The sequence below is a fragment of the Terrapene carolina genome, unplaced genomic scaffold (genome assembly GCF_002925995.2).
Source record: "Terrapene carolina triunguis isolate 2854851 unplaced genomic scaffold, T_m_triunguis-2.0 Scaffold27875, whole genome shotgun sequence".
In the NCBI taxonomy this organism is placed as follows: domain Eukaryota; kingdom Metazoa; phylum Chordata; order Testudines; family Emydidae; genus Terrapene; species Terrapene triunguis.
Window position 1 is genome coordinate 1 of NW_020692226.1, and position 12,009 is coordinate 12,009.

The following is a 12,009-nucleotide window of genomic DNA, read 5'->3' on the forward strand; positions in this document are numbered from 1 at the left end:
GTTCCACCACCTTGCACTGGGGCAAATGACTGCACAAGGTGCAAGGCACCAGAGACACAAGACTCGTTTCTTCAAAGTTTGTGTGTTTGGTGGGAAACTATTGAGAACATAGACTCCAAAGGGCAAAGAAACTAATAAACAACTATGAATCCAGGAAGTATTTTAAAGCTCAGTAACAGAGTCTCACAAACTTTAAAACTAGACATCCAGTCAATATCAGAGGTTTCACTTAGGTTTTTGTTACAGACGGACCTACGCCAAACACAGAAATTCAAGGGTCTATGAACACTGGAGAGTTTCCTGAACATTGTGGCTACTTATAGGATTTTAGTGAGCTGAAACAAAACCATGGCTCCAAACTATCCCAAACATCAGGCATGTCTCCAATAATAATTAATCTATATTTTTAAACATCTTACAATTATTAGAAATGGAAATGGTCTGTTTTGCTTAACTGTTGGGTTTGCTTTAAAAAAATATGTTCTGAGGGGGATCAAGTAAGGCACAAGCATCTGGCACTGCTATTTCCATATGCAGGTTGCAGACCATAAAGGGGAGTTGTGAGCAGGAGGGAGAGAACAAGATTAAGGGCCATTATCTGCTTCTTATAGAGTGCCACTGCCAGAGCGGCCCAGGGGGCAGACGGACCCTAGATAAAGCATTAAGTGAGGAGTGACTGAACCGACACACTGCTCTGCTCTTCCCAGTTACCGCACTGGTTCCCATCCTGAGCCAGTTGCTCCAGGTCCATCTCCTGCCCTCTTACCCCAGATGTCCCAGTCACCCCCTCTCCCTGGCAGCTTGTCTCCAGACTCCTTATCCTTGCCCCCCTCCGCCCAGTAACTGTGCCCCAGACCCATCTCTCCACCCCTCTCACCAGCAACTGTGCCACAGAACCAGCAGTCTCCCAAACCCAGGGATTGACCTGCCCCTCCCCCCAGCCTCCCCTCACTCCCACCCCAGAGCCCCTGCCCCCACACCCTCCCTGAACCCCCCACCTCAGAACCCCTCTCCCCAGCAACTGAGCCCCAGCCTCCCCTCACCCCAGATCCCCTGTATCCCTCTCCCCTGCAGCTGGGCCCCAGCCTTCCTGAACCCCCCGAACCCACGTAGCTGGGCCCCAAGCCTCTCTCCGCCCCCCAGTACCTATCTTGCCGGGCGGGTAGCGCAGCTCGCTGGCCCCCGGCGCCCCCCGCCAGAGGGAGGCGAGGAGCAGGAGCAGGGGCGCAGGCAGTCGGGCCCGCATGCTCGCTCCGGGCAGGAATCCCATCGGGTGCTCGGGAGGCGGCGCCCAGCTGGCGGGGGCGGGGCTAGGGGAGATGCCCGGTGCGGGGAGGATTTCCTATGGGCCGAGGCGAGAGAGCCGGGAAGACAGCGGGACCTAAGGAAGGGATGAGTGGAGGGCAGGGGGAAGCCCCTAAACGTCCCATGAGGGGGCATCCCAGGGAGCCCCCAGCCTGAGCCTGGCTGCAGTGTGTTTGCCCCACTTGGATGGGTAACAACCTGTTCAGAGTGTACCTAGCGCACACCCATCACCGCAGTGTCTGGCCCTTGTGCCTGGTGAGGACCTGAATTCCAGCCCTTGGCTGGTAGGGAACTAAAGTTTTGGGTTTTTTTTTTTTCTCATCTGATGGGTGACATAGGTGGGTGTCTGGCTTTTCCCAGTGAGCGGGTGTCCCTGTCCCCAAAACAACTCACTAGCATTGATCCTAACTCATCCTTTTTGGCAGCCTCAACAGAGGAGCTCAGGATTGAATAAATTGGGGAGACTGGACTAGCCTCTCAGGGGAAGTCCCTCCAGGTCAGGACTGAGGTGCATTAGCAGCGTAGTGTGGTCCCAGGGTGTACCTCAGGGGTTCTCAAACTGGTGGTCGGGACCCCTCAGGGGTCACGAGCTGTTCGCCTCCACCCCAAACACCGCTTTGTATCCAGCGTTTCTAATGGTGTTCAGTACATAAAAACAGGTTTCAGAGTAGCAGCCGTGTTAGTCTGTATCCGCAAAAAAGTGTTTTTAATTTATAAGGAGGGGATTGCACTCAGAGACTTGCTATGCGAAAGGGGTCACCAGCACTGTTCCCTCTAAGCTGTTCCCACACACAAATCCTAAACACCGCGCACATGGCGAAACAGCGCGTGCACAAAAATTTGCACAGAAGCACAAAAATTTGCACAGAAGAAATTTTTTGCACACACGGCCTGTCAAAAATTAGAGGGAACATTGGTCACCAGTACAAAATTTTGAGAACTACTGGTGTACCTCAACTCATCATATGCACATGCTGTTGTTTTCCCTTTGGGGGGGTTGCCCCTAGTGCTAGGTGGCTGGCAATTACTTGATTTTTAAGGAAAAATAAAACCAACGTTTTTGTTGAACAGAGAAAAACACTTACATAGGCTTTGAAAAGATTTTTTTTAAAGGTAAAATCTTGTTTTTGACAATCACAAACAGATTTGTGTTCTCAGTGATAATCTGTTTGAGCCAGAGAACACTAATTCCAGGATAGCAAAGACATTTTTTGTTGTTAATCGAGGAACGAGTCAGGAGTGCTTTGTTATCCTCACTATTATGTCCGTTATGCTAACTTCTTCTGAAAAGAAGAGCTTGTCAGAGCCAGATAGACCTGGCTGCAGCTGTTTGCAAAAATTATTTTACTTTTTTTACTTTCAAGGTTCCAGTCCTGCAATTGAATCTACACAAGTGGCTCTTTACACTGGCACAGAGTTCCACTTAAGTCAATAGAGCACACTGCACAGGTTCAGGAGTCCATTGGTATGGAATAGTTTGCAGGATCAGGTCTTTAGGGTGAAAATCATGCAGGACAGAGAGAGAGAGGGTTACTGCATTTAGGAGTCATGGTGAGGTGGTGCAGGAAAGACATAGTAGAGCAAGCACGTAGGGGTTTCTGCATCCCCTGCATGCTACATATGGGAGTTTTGTTCCAGCTTCAAATATTCCAGGAGGTAAATACCTCCAACATATATGTACCTTCAGGCACTCTCTCCAAATAAGCATCAGAGCCAGATTCACACCTGGAGTATTCCCACAATTTACACAAACTGAAGATCTGGCCCCAGGGGTTGATGTAGCAGAGGAAAGATAGGGGAGAGAATGCAGGATTCATGATTATGTGGCCATTGTGCTATAAACATCCTGATAGTTTTCCACACAGAACCTAATTGGGTTGAGTGCCAAGCTCTGAAGAACTGTTGTCTTAATGTAGTGGGTTTTTTTATATATTTGCATTTATATATGAATATATTTATGTATAATTGTATCTTGCATAGTTGGTATATATGGTGTGTGTTTTTAAATTGTGTGAAGCACCTAGATGCCATGACAGTAGGGTCCACAAGTTAACAGCCTTGTGGATCTGGGCCTACAACTCCTGTAGACAGAACAGGATGAAATAAAATAAATATATTAAAAATATCTGCCTAAATGTTATACATTATTAAATATAATGTTTGAAAATTTCCAGTGTCTATGCACATATAATCTTCATATTTTCATACCTATATAGGCCCCAATCCTGCAAAGATGTACACACTTGTTTAACATTATATGCAGTAAATAACGCTAAGCATATGTGTGTATCTTTCCAGGATTAGGGCTCTGTGTGTGTGTGTGTTATATATGCCTCTATGTTAACAGATATCAGATATATTTCTACATACATAAGCAAATAATACTTTATTAATATATTGATAAATAGGAATATATCATACAATGCATTTGTAGATATACTTCTACATTTTCATTAGATCTTACATGTGCCTTTGAATATATAATGAAATATGATGTGCATTTACATTTTAATATGTAATATTCTACCATTTGCATGTTTATTTCTGTACATAAATATCTGCAATGGATGTTTTTGTAATTATAATTCTATACATGTGAATATTGTATGGAATTCAGTATAATCTGTTTGCTTGCAAATATACAGTTGCATATATGTGAATATGCAATGCCAGTTATGCATTTGTACACACATGCACAGCTTTAACGTTTGTGCCTTTTATGCATAATTCTACACAATGCATATATATAATTCTGCATTTGCATATGGGAACATTTGCTACGTAAATAGCTGATCTAATGCATGTTCATACTGTATAGAATTATAATTATGGGCAATGCACGTGTATGTTATACCTAATACTATATGATGAATTTGCATATAGGCACTGTTTATTAGTGTTTGTAAGGCATGTGAACACATGTGTGCAGGTACAGGCACAGACAAGGTGCCTGTATTACATACACACATAGATCTATGACAGGTTTCAGAATAGCAGCCGTGTTAGTCTGTATCCGCAAAAAGAACAGGAGTACTTGTGGCACCTTAGAGACTAACAAATTTATTAGAGCATAAGCTTTCGTGGGCTACAGTCCAGCTTCTTCGGAAGCTTATGCTCTAAAAAATTTGTTAGTCTCTAAGGTGCCACAAGTACTCCTGTTCTTTTTACATAGATCTATGTGGATACCATCAGTAGGTACCACAGAATCAGATTGTGTGCATAATTTCACGTCCCTTCTGTTTTGTAAAGCTCATGAGTGCTGCGGCCAGGCAAGTTTATCATCCGCGCCGCTGGTGTAGTGGTATCATGCAAGATTCCCATTCTTGCGACCCGGGTTCGATTCCCGGGCGGCGCACGGAATTTTTTTTACACCCTCTCTTCCCCCCCATAGCTTAACTATAGCAGCAGAGGCGCCAACCATAGCAGCGCACCACCGCGAATGGCGGAAGGGGGTTGCGGTAACATTTAGGAGACTGGAAAAAAGGAACCGCCACCGGACTGTAGTGCGCATGCGCTGAGGGAAGGCGGAGAGAAAAGAAACCGGCGGAAGGAGAGGGCTAACGTATGATGCAGCGCGCATGTGCTATCTGATGCCGGAGCCGGCGGAGGGAACGGGCCTCAGAGGTTAGTAATGCGTCTGCGCTTGTTGCCGGTCGGCGGGCTACCCCCCCTGCGCATGCGCTGTTGCTTTCCCCCGCTCTGAGCCGGCCGCGCCGGGCCCCTTCCCCCGCCGCCGCCATTTTGAGAGGAGCATCGGGGCTTATTGTCCGCCTTGTGGGCTTCGCGGGGCCGGCGGCGCTCGGGCTCCCCAGGCGCTGACTGGGCCGCGGCCGGCGCGGCAGAAGACCCCGGTGGGAGGGGCACCGGTAGAGCCATGGAGGACGAAATGCCCAAGACCCTGTGAGTGGGGAGGGGGCGATCACGCCTATTGTTCGGCACCGCGGGGAGGGGCCCCCTCCTCACGCCTGGCCGGGCGGGAACTGGGCAGGGGCTTCCCCTCGGGGTGAGGGGGGGGGCTGGGACTGCTTCACCCCCATCCCCACCCGTCACTGGCGAGGGGAACTCCGTCTCCTCAGGCTGCTCTGGGGGGGGGGGTCGGCTTCCTGGGGGGGGGGGGCGTGAGGGGGGGGGGGGTGGCGGGGGGCTGCTTCCTCGGGGGGGAGGGACTGGGAGAGGCGGGGGGCTGCTGGGTGTTTTTTTCCCAGGCTAAATGGGTCCCTAATTCCCCACTTCCTCAGAGGGAACTGGGGGCGGGGGGGTGAGGAATTGACTCAAACTGCACAGTGCCCTTTCTCCATTAATTATCTGTCTTTTCCCCCCCTTCCTGTTTTTAAGGCTTTGTTCTTTCCCTATTCAGGGTTTTTCTGTCATCTTTATTTTTCTCTCTTTTTCCCCCCTCTGTTCTTTCTTTCTCATTCTCTATCTGAAAGGCATTTTTTTTTTTTTTGTAGATTGAATGTATGTACCTTTTCATGAGCATATGATTTAATTTGTGTCTGCTTGTATCTGTGTTGTATTAACCCAATTTGCAAATGCGAAGCCTGATCTCTTAAATGGATTTAAAATAATCCTGACTTCTAATTGAGGGAAAACCCCAAAACAATAATCAAATGCCTGTATAGTTAAAAAAAACAACAACCCAACTTTGCGGTAGGTTCCATTTCATGAAGACTGATAGTAAAGCTGTTTAGGAAATGTACAAGAGGGGTAAATCTCTATAGATTCAGAGGTATTTGGTATAATAGGGCAATGTACTGTTAAAATAAACTGAGATGGGAGAGGGTTGTAAATTATGAGGAATTTTCCTTGTAATGTGGGTGTAGTTAACACACTGCTTTGAAAATCAGATAGCTTTTTCAAAGCAATCAACAATTTACACAACTGGCTCCATTTGAAATACATGGGAGAGCTGGAGGTATAACTCTTGTCTACATTTCTTCCCCCTTCCCCTTCCTGACAGATTTTTTTTATTTGGAGTGATTTCTAATGCTTTGACTTCATGATTTCACTGATCTCTAGCTTTGCTGTTCTGTTAACTTGTTCTCCCATTTAGGCTGCTGCCACTATCTGTTATGTCTTACTTTTAGGAGTATTGCTGTGTAGGTAGGGGTCGTGAGGGGGTGAAACATTCCAAAAGTGAGGGTAAAGTTCCTGCATTTGCCCTTGAATGATGCTTTGCACATGTCCCATAGGCATGATAAATGTCTTGGCTGACTGGCTACATAGGAAAACAGGACTCTTGTGACCTGTGCCACCTTTTCTAGTTCGATTCCCTAAGTGATAAAGTAAACACTATTAAAAAATACTAAGGTCCCATTGTCTTTTTATCCAATTTATCCATTTGAACTGCTTGAAACATGTGACCTATCTGTTTTCAGAACATTCTCACCCCCATACTCATGTTTTATTGTTGTACTCCTTATTTTTCCCTAACTGATTTTCTCATATGGAGTCTTGATTAATGATCTTACCAGTTACTCCGAGCATACTGCTTCTGTTTTAAAGAATGAATTATCTGCACTCAATACATGCAGCTTATTGCAAAAGCCTGAATGCGTTTCTGACCTGCAAAAAATAGCTATTGAGCAATATTCTGAGAATTGTATTTTCTTGAGTCAGTTTCGGGGGAATTACAGTTAACTCATCTGGGATATTGTGCCATTAATTTAAATTTCAATCTGTAATATTCACACGCTCAAGGTTTTGACTCTAAGGCCACTTTCCAACATATGACTCTGGAGTTTATTTGGAATAGCTGATAGTAAAACTGTACACAAAAATCCTAATACTAAAACCTCCATCCATAGAAGGATTAAATTAGTGTTCAGTCACACAGTCTTGCTACAGTTGGATAGGACACGAATGTCCTTGGGTGTTTGCCAGCTTCTAAACTTTATCTTTCTGGTTTTCTTAGAATAGTTGTTTTTAGTAGCTCTCTCTGGAGGACATAGGTTGTTTTTAAAACAGCCTTTTCTTTATAAAGATATTTGTGTAATTCTAATGCTTTGATATGAGGTTGTTAAAGCCTTGATATTTTGAAGCTCAGCTGAGCTGGATTGATAGCTATATTGTTTAAGTAACTCAATCACTGAGTAGCCTATTTATGTTTACATAGTAAGCTATGTAACCACTGCTTTTGTTTAAATAAATGTTTGAGCATTCAAGTTTTAAGGTCACTTGTAGAACTTCACAGAAACAGTTTGCTCATGTAGCTATCTGATTCTTTAATATTGTTCTTATATTCAAAAAGATCAGTTTCAATTCACGTCTGCTTGTTTAGCAACACACTTTTCAAGAAGATACATACTGAGGAAATAAGTACCAGTTAATTAATGAAGCATATAGTTAGGAGGGTATGAAAATCCATAGTATTCCCATATCTGGAGAGACTTTCCCTCCTCTGATGGAACTGTTAGCCAGTCCAGCTCAGAAGAATCATTTATGTTAGTGCCTGCTCCAGCAATTGTTGCATGTACATGCTTCTTTCTGACTTCAGTTGTTACACTTAGGAGTGCAGGACTGGACCCTTAATGTACTTAATCTGTCATTGCCTCTCCACAGTAGCTCTCCTGTAGCTTTGTCTCCTTGTGAAAAAAGCCTGTAGAAATGATAGTGGAGTGTAGAAATATCTATGGGTAATGACTGTTAATCTAAATATTAACACAATGAAGAGTTATAGTGTAGCAAGTGAGCCTGATCTACACTCCAGTATACATGTGCGATGCCAATAAAGCAGGGGTTCTCAGTCAGGGTGAAGCGGTGTCACAACCACTATGTCGTTCTCATTTTGCTAAATGGGAGACGGGTCTTGGGTGGATGGCATTGGTGAGAACCACTGCAGGAAAGCAGAGTGTCCTTTCCATACCAGAGATGCTGCTTTCAGTTTGCAGGCACACAGCATAGTTAAGACTCATTTTAAATTTCACTAGTTATTCAGTACTTAATTTGATGCCCCCAAAATTATGAATTCTCTAGTGCATTTGTGAAGGTTATTCAATGTAAATGCAATATAGCAACTTATTTCGCCAGCAGTCACTCCACATAAGGTATTGTTAATTTATTTCTATAAAGCCATCACATCCCCCCAGTAATACACCTCACATACTTTAGAGTACTACTGTTTTATGTCTTGTTGTGAATTTGACATGCATATAAAGGTAACACTGGAAGTAAGTTAATTTTTTTTAAACTTGGCACTCCTGGCAACTGCTGAAGTAGGATGTTAGTTAATTTATTGTCACCAAGCAATACTGTCTGTCTTCAGAGCTACATTTTTTATGATTACACCTTTGCTGTTGCCCCAAATCTTAAACTAAACCACCCTGTTAACATGTTAGAAAATTCATTTAGCATATTTGACTTCAGTAAAAAATATGGAAAAAACATCAGTCCACTTTTAGGAACATTGGTACCTGTCAACTTTAGAATAGCATAGTTTTTCTCTCTTGGTCTGTTGAAACAGCAGCTATGGAAAACCAACTTTTCTACTATGTTTTATATTGATTAGCTTGGCATAGTGACTATTTTTAAAAAAAACTTGATTTAGGAATTCTTTATTTCAAATGCATATGAAATATTTCTCTGACAAATCTGTTTTTAGATTTACTACGCATGCATAATTCTAAAGTATAGTTTCCCAATTAATATGATAGCAGCTGGTCCATTTATGAACACTACATTTATGAACTCTTTCACACTTTTGCTTCTTCTTAACTCTTTGAGCAGAGCTTTTAATATTTTAGGAATGTTTGATACCAGCTCGAAACTTTGCATGCCTTTCTTTAGCCAGTAAGTGCAAAAAATCTGCAAAGTTATTAGCCGTTGAGCATAGGTAGCAAAGGTACACAACTATAGGAGTTAAGCTATAATGAAAAATAAGGAAAGTGGAAATACTCTTGATATTTGATATCTTTAAGCAATTTTTCTACTTCACATTTCTGAGAATACTTGCATGTTTTACAGCTTCCATTTTGGCTTTCTCCATTAACCATCACTACCATTTATCAAGTTGTGTGACTTTTCTGATGTGTTATACCTCTTGCATGCCCATTAAGACATTCTGTATACGTATACAGAAATTCTAGACATCTATGCACAAAGAACTGAGTTTTGATATTTGACATCACTGACACTAAAATGTCAGGAAACTTGTTCCACCATTCATATTGCAGATATTGATACTGCAGGAACATATTTTTGCAGCTCCAGCTGGAGATTATCCAACTAAATCCGACATCCTAGAAACCTCTTAAGTTGCTATGTAATTCTGCAGGTGAAAAGGTGACATTATTCACTCAGTGATCAATTTGTAGATATTCAGTTTCTAGGAAACATTCTGACTTTTATGCTGTTAATAAAGCTAACCTTGAAAGCAATGCAAGGCTATAAGTGCTCAAATAACTGAATTATTTAATGTACAGTAATACTTAAAGTCCAACTCTAAATAAGTCACTAGCTATTATCAGTGCAGGACTACATTTGATGTGGGTTGGGGGTGTTACTCAGCCTATTACTGAACATCTGGACTCTTCTACAAAAACTTTTATTTCAATTACTCCACCTAATGTCACTTTAAACATTATAATAGCTGCCCTATTTATAAGAGAAATCTTTATCACTCAGATGCAGAGAAATCCTTGCTTTAGTCAAAACATCCACACACACATTAAAATCTGATCCTGATTAAATTTTCCATGTGTGTAGCTTTTTAAGGGCTGGTCTACACTGGGGGGGAGATCGATCCAAGATACGCAACTTCAGCTACGTGAATAGCGTAGCTGAAGTCGAAGTATCTTGGATCGAATTATCTGTGGTCCACACGGCGCGGGATCGACGGCCGCGGCTCCCCCGTCGACTGCGCTACCGCCGCTCGCTCTGGTGGAGTTGCGGAGTCAACGGTGAGCGCGTTCGGGGATCGATATATCGCATCTTAATGGGTATTTCTTCACTATGAGTAGTGAAGAAATACCCTAAAATACAGTCCCTGGCTCAGACTTGAGGTTGCCATTTTTCTTAATGTATTACTTTTTTATTCATGCTTGCAGATGGCCAAAATACATTCAATTCCAGTAGAAGTTAATCAAAGGCATGGTAGCTGAGTGGACGAAGTATCTGCCTTCTACTTCTCATATACCAAGTTCCTATTCTGTTGTGGTTTATAAATTATTTAAGTCCTTTTATCTAGAAAAATGTAAAAAAAACAACCTACCTTAAGTAGCTCTACTATTGGATTCCTAACGAAGAAATTAAAGCTATTCACTATCTGATTACTTTAGCCAAAGTACAAATCCATCTTGAACTTGCTATAAGTTTAGGAAGTTTAATAGGAGGCTGTTACTTTGTTCTTAACTTACATTTTATCATCAAATCATTAATAGAACACAACCTGCATCTTGTGGTGCTCAGATGCAGTGCTGGTGGTCGTTGGTATAAGAACCCAGATTGAGCAGGAAATTTGCCACTTGTATTGCCTGTGTTTTTATTTAGTGTATTTTGTGCCTGGCACCATTTTCTGACGCTAAGGTTTGCCACGTTAACTTGTAGTTTGTGGGAAGGTGCTGTCATAGGAATTTTTTTAACTCATTGGAGTAGAGCTTAAATGTAATCTGTATCTTCTGTACACTTTCCAGAATCTGAAATTTTCTGTTGACCTCCCTTGTGGCCTGATTGCCTTCTACTATTGCTGAGGTTGCAAAAATGCCATAAAGGCACCATTCTAAAGAAACTTGGTACTGACACAGTTGAATATTATAAAGAATGTTTTAGGCTGGCCCTGTTAAACACAGAACTAAGATGGATTCCCAGGCTTTTTAGTGTTAATATGTTGGCACTAGCTGCTGTGAAGCAAATTTTATGGAAATCATGACTCCTGTCAAAAAGGGGTTAACAAATCTTACCATTTTTGGTTGTTTTGCATAATCATCTTGATTATGATGTCAAATGGAGTTGTTTAAGACACAAGGAAGACTGAAGTAAATGAACAATTAGCATACAAAATTTCCTTATTAAACACATTAAAACATGTACAAAAATTAACACTGATAATAGGTTTAGTCGGCTTGTTTAACTAGCATGTGCTGTAGACTGCCCATCTCCCATCTTTTGCTCAAACGTAAACCAAAGTCAGGTTCTAAAACACAATACTGTATCTATTCCCTCTGTCTAGAAAAGCAAATACTTTGTGTTTCATGCAGTTTGTATCAGGTGCTTGTGGATCAGAATGATGGATCTTATGCTCTATGTTGAACTACACTGCGGTGATTAGGCCTCAGCTGCACTGTAGTGTCCAGTTTTGGGTGCCACATTTCAGGAAAGATATGGACAAATTGGAGAGAGTCCAGAGAAGAGCAACAAAAATGATTAAAGGTCTAGAAAACATGACCTATGAGGGAAGATTGAAAAAATTGGGTTTGTTTAGTCTGGAGAGCAAAGACTGAGGGGGAATATAACAGTTTTTAAGTACATAAGAGGTTGTTACAAGGAGGAGGGAGAAAAGTTGTTCTCTTTAGCCTCTGAGGATAGGACAAGAAGCAAAATGGGCTTAAATTGCAGCAAGGGTGGTTTAGGTTGGGCATTAGGATTAACTTCCCTACTGTCAAGGTAGTTAAGCACAATGAATTGGCTGGAAAGGTTGTGGAATCTCCATCGTTGGAGAATATTAAGAGCAGGTTAGACAAACACCTGTCAGGGGTGGTCTAGATCAGT

At 42.4% G+C, this 12,009-nt stretch overlaps 1 non-coding gene across 1 annotated transcript; it reads left to right on the plus strand.

Annotated features, from left to right (window-relative positions):
- The first annotated feature begins 4,589 nt into the window (after positions 1 to 4,589).
- Positions 4,590 to 4,660, plus strand: TRNAG-CCC. Its single transcript has one exon. It is a non-coding gene; the product is annotated as a tRNA-Gly (tRNA).
- Positions 4,661 to 12,009: the final 7,349 nt, after the last annotated feature.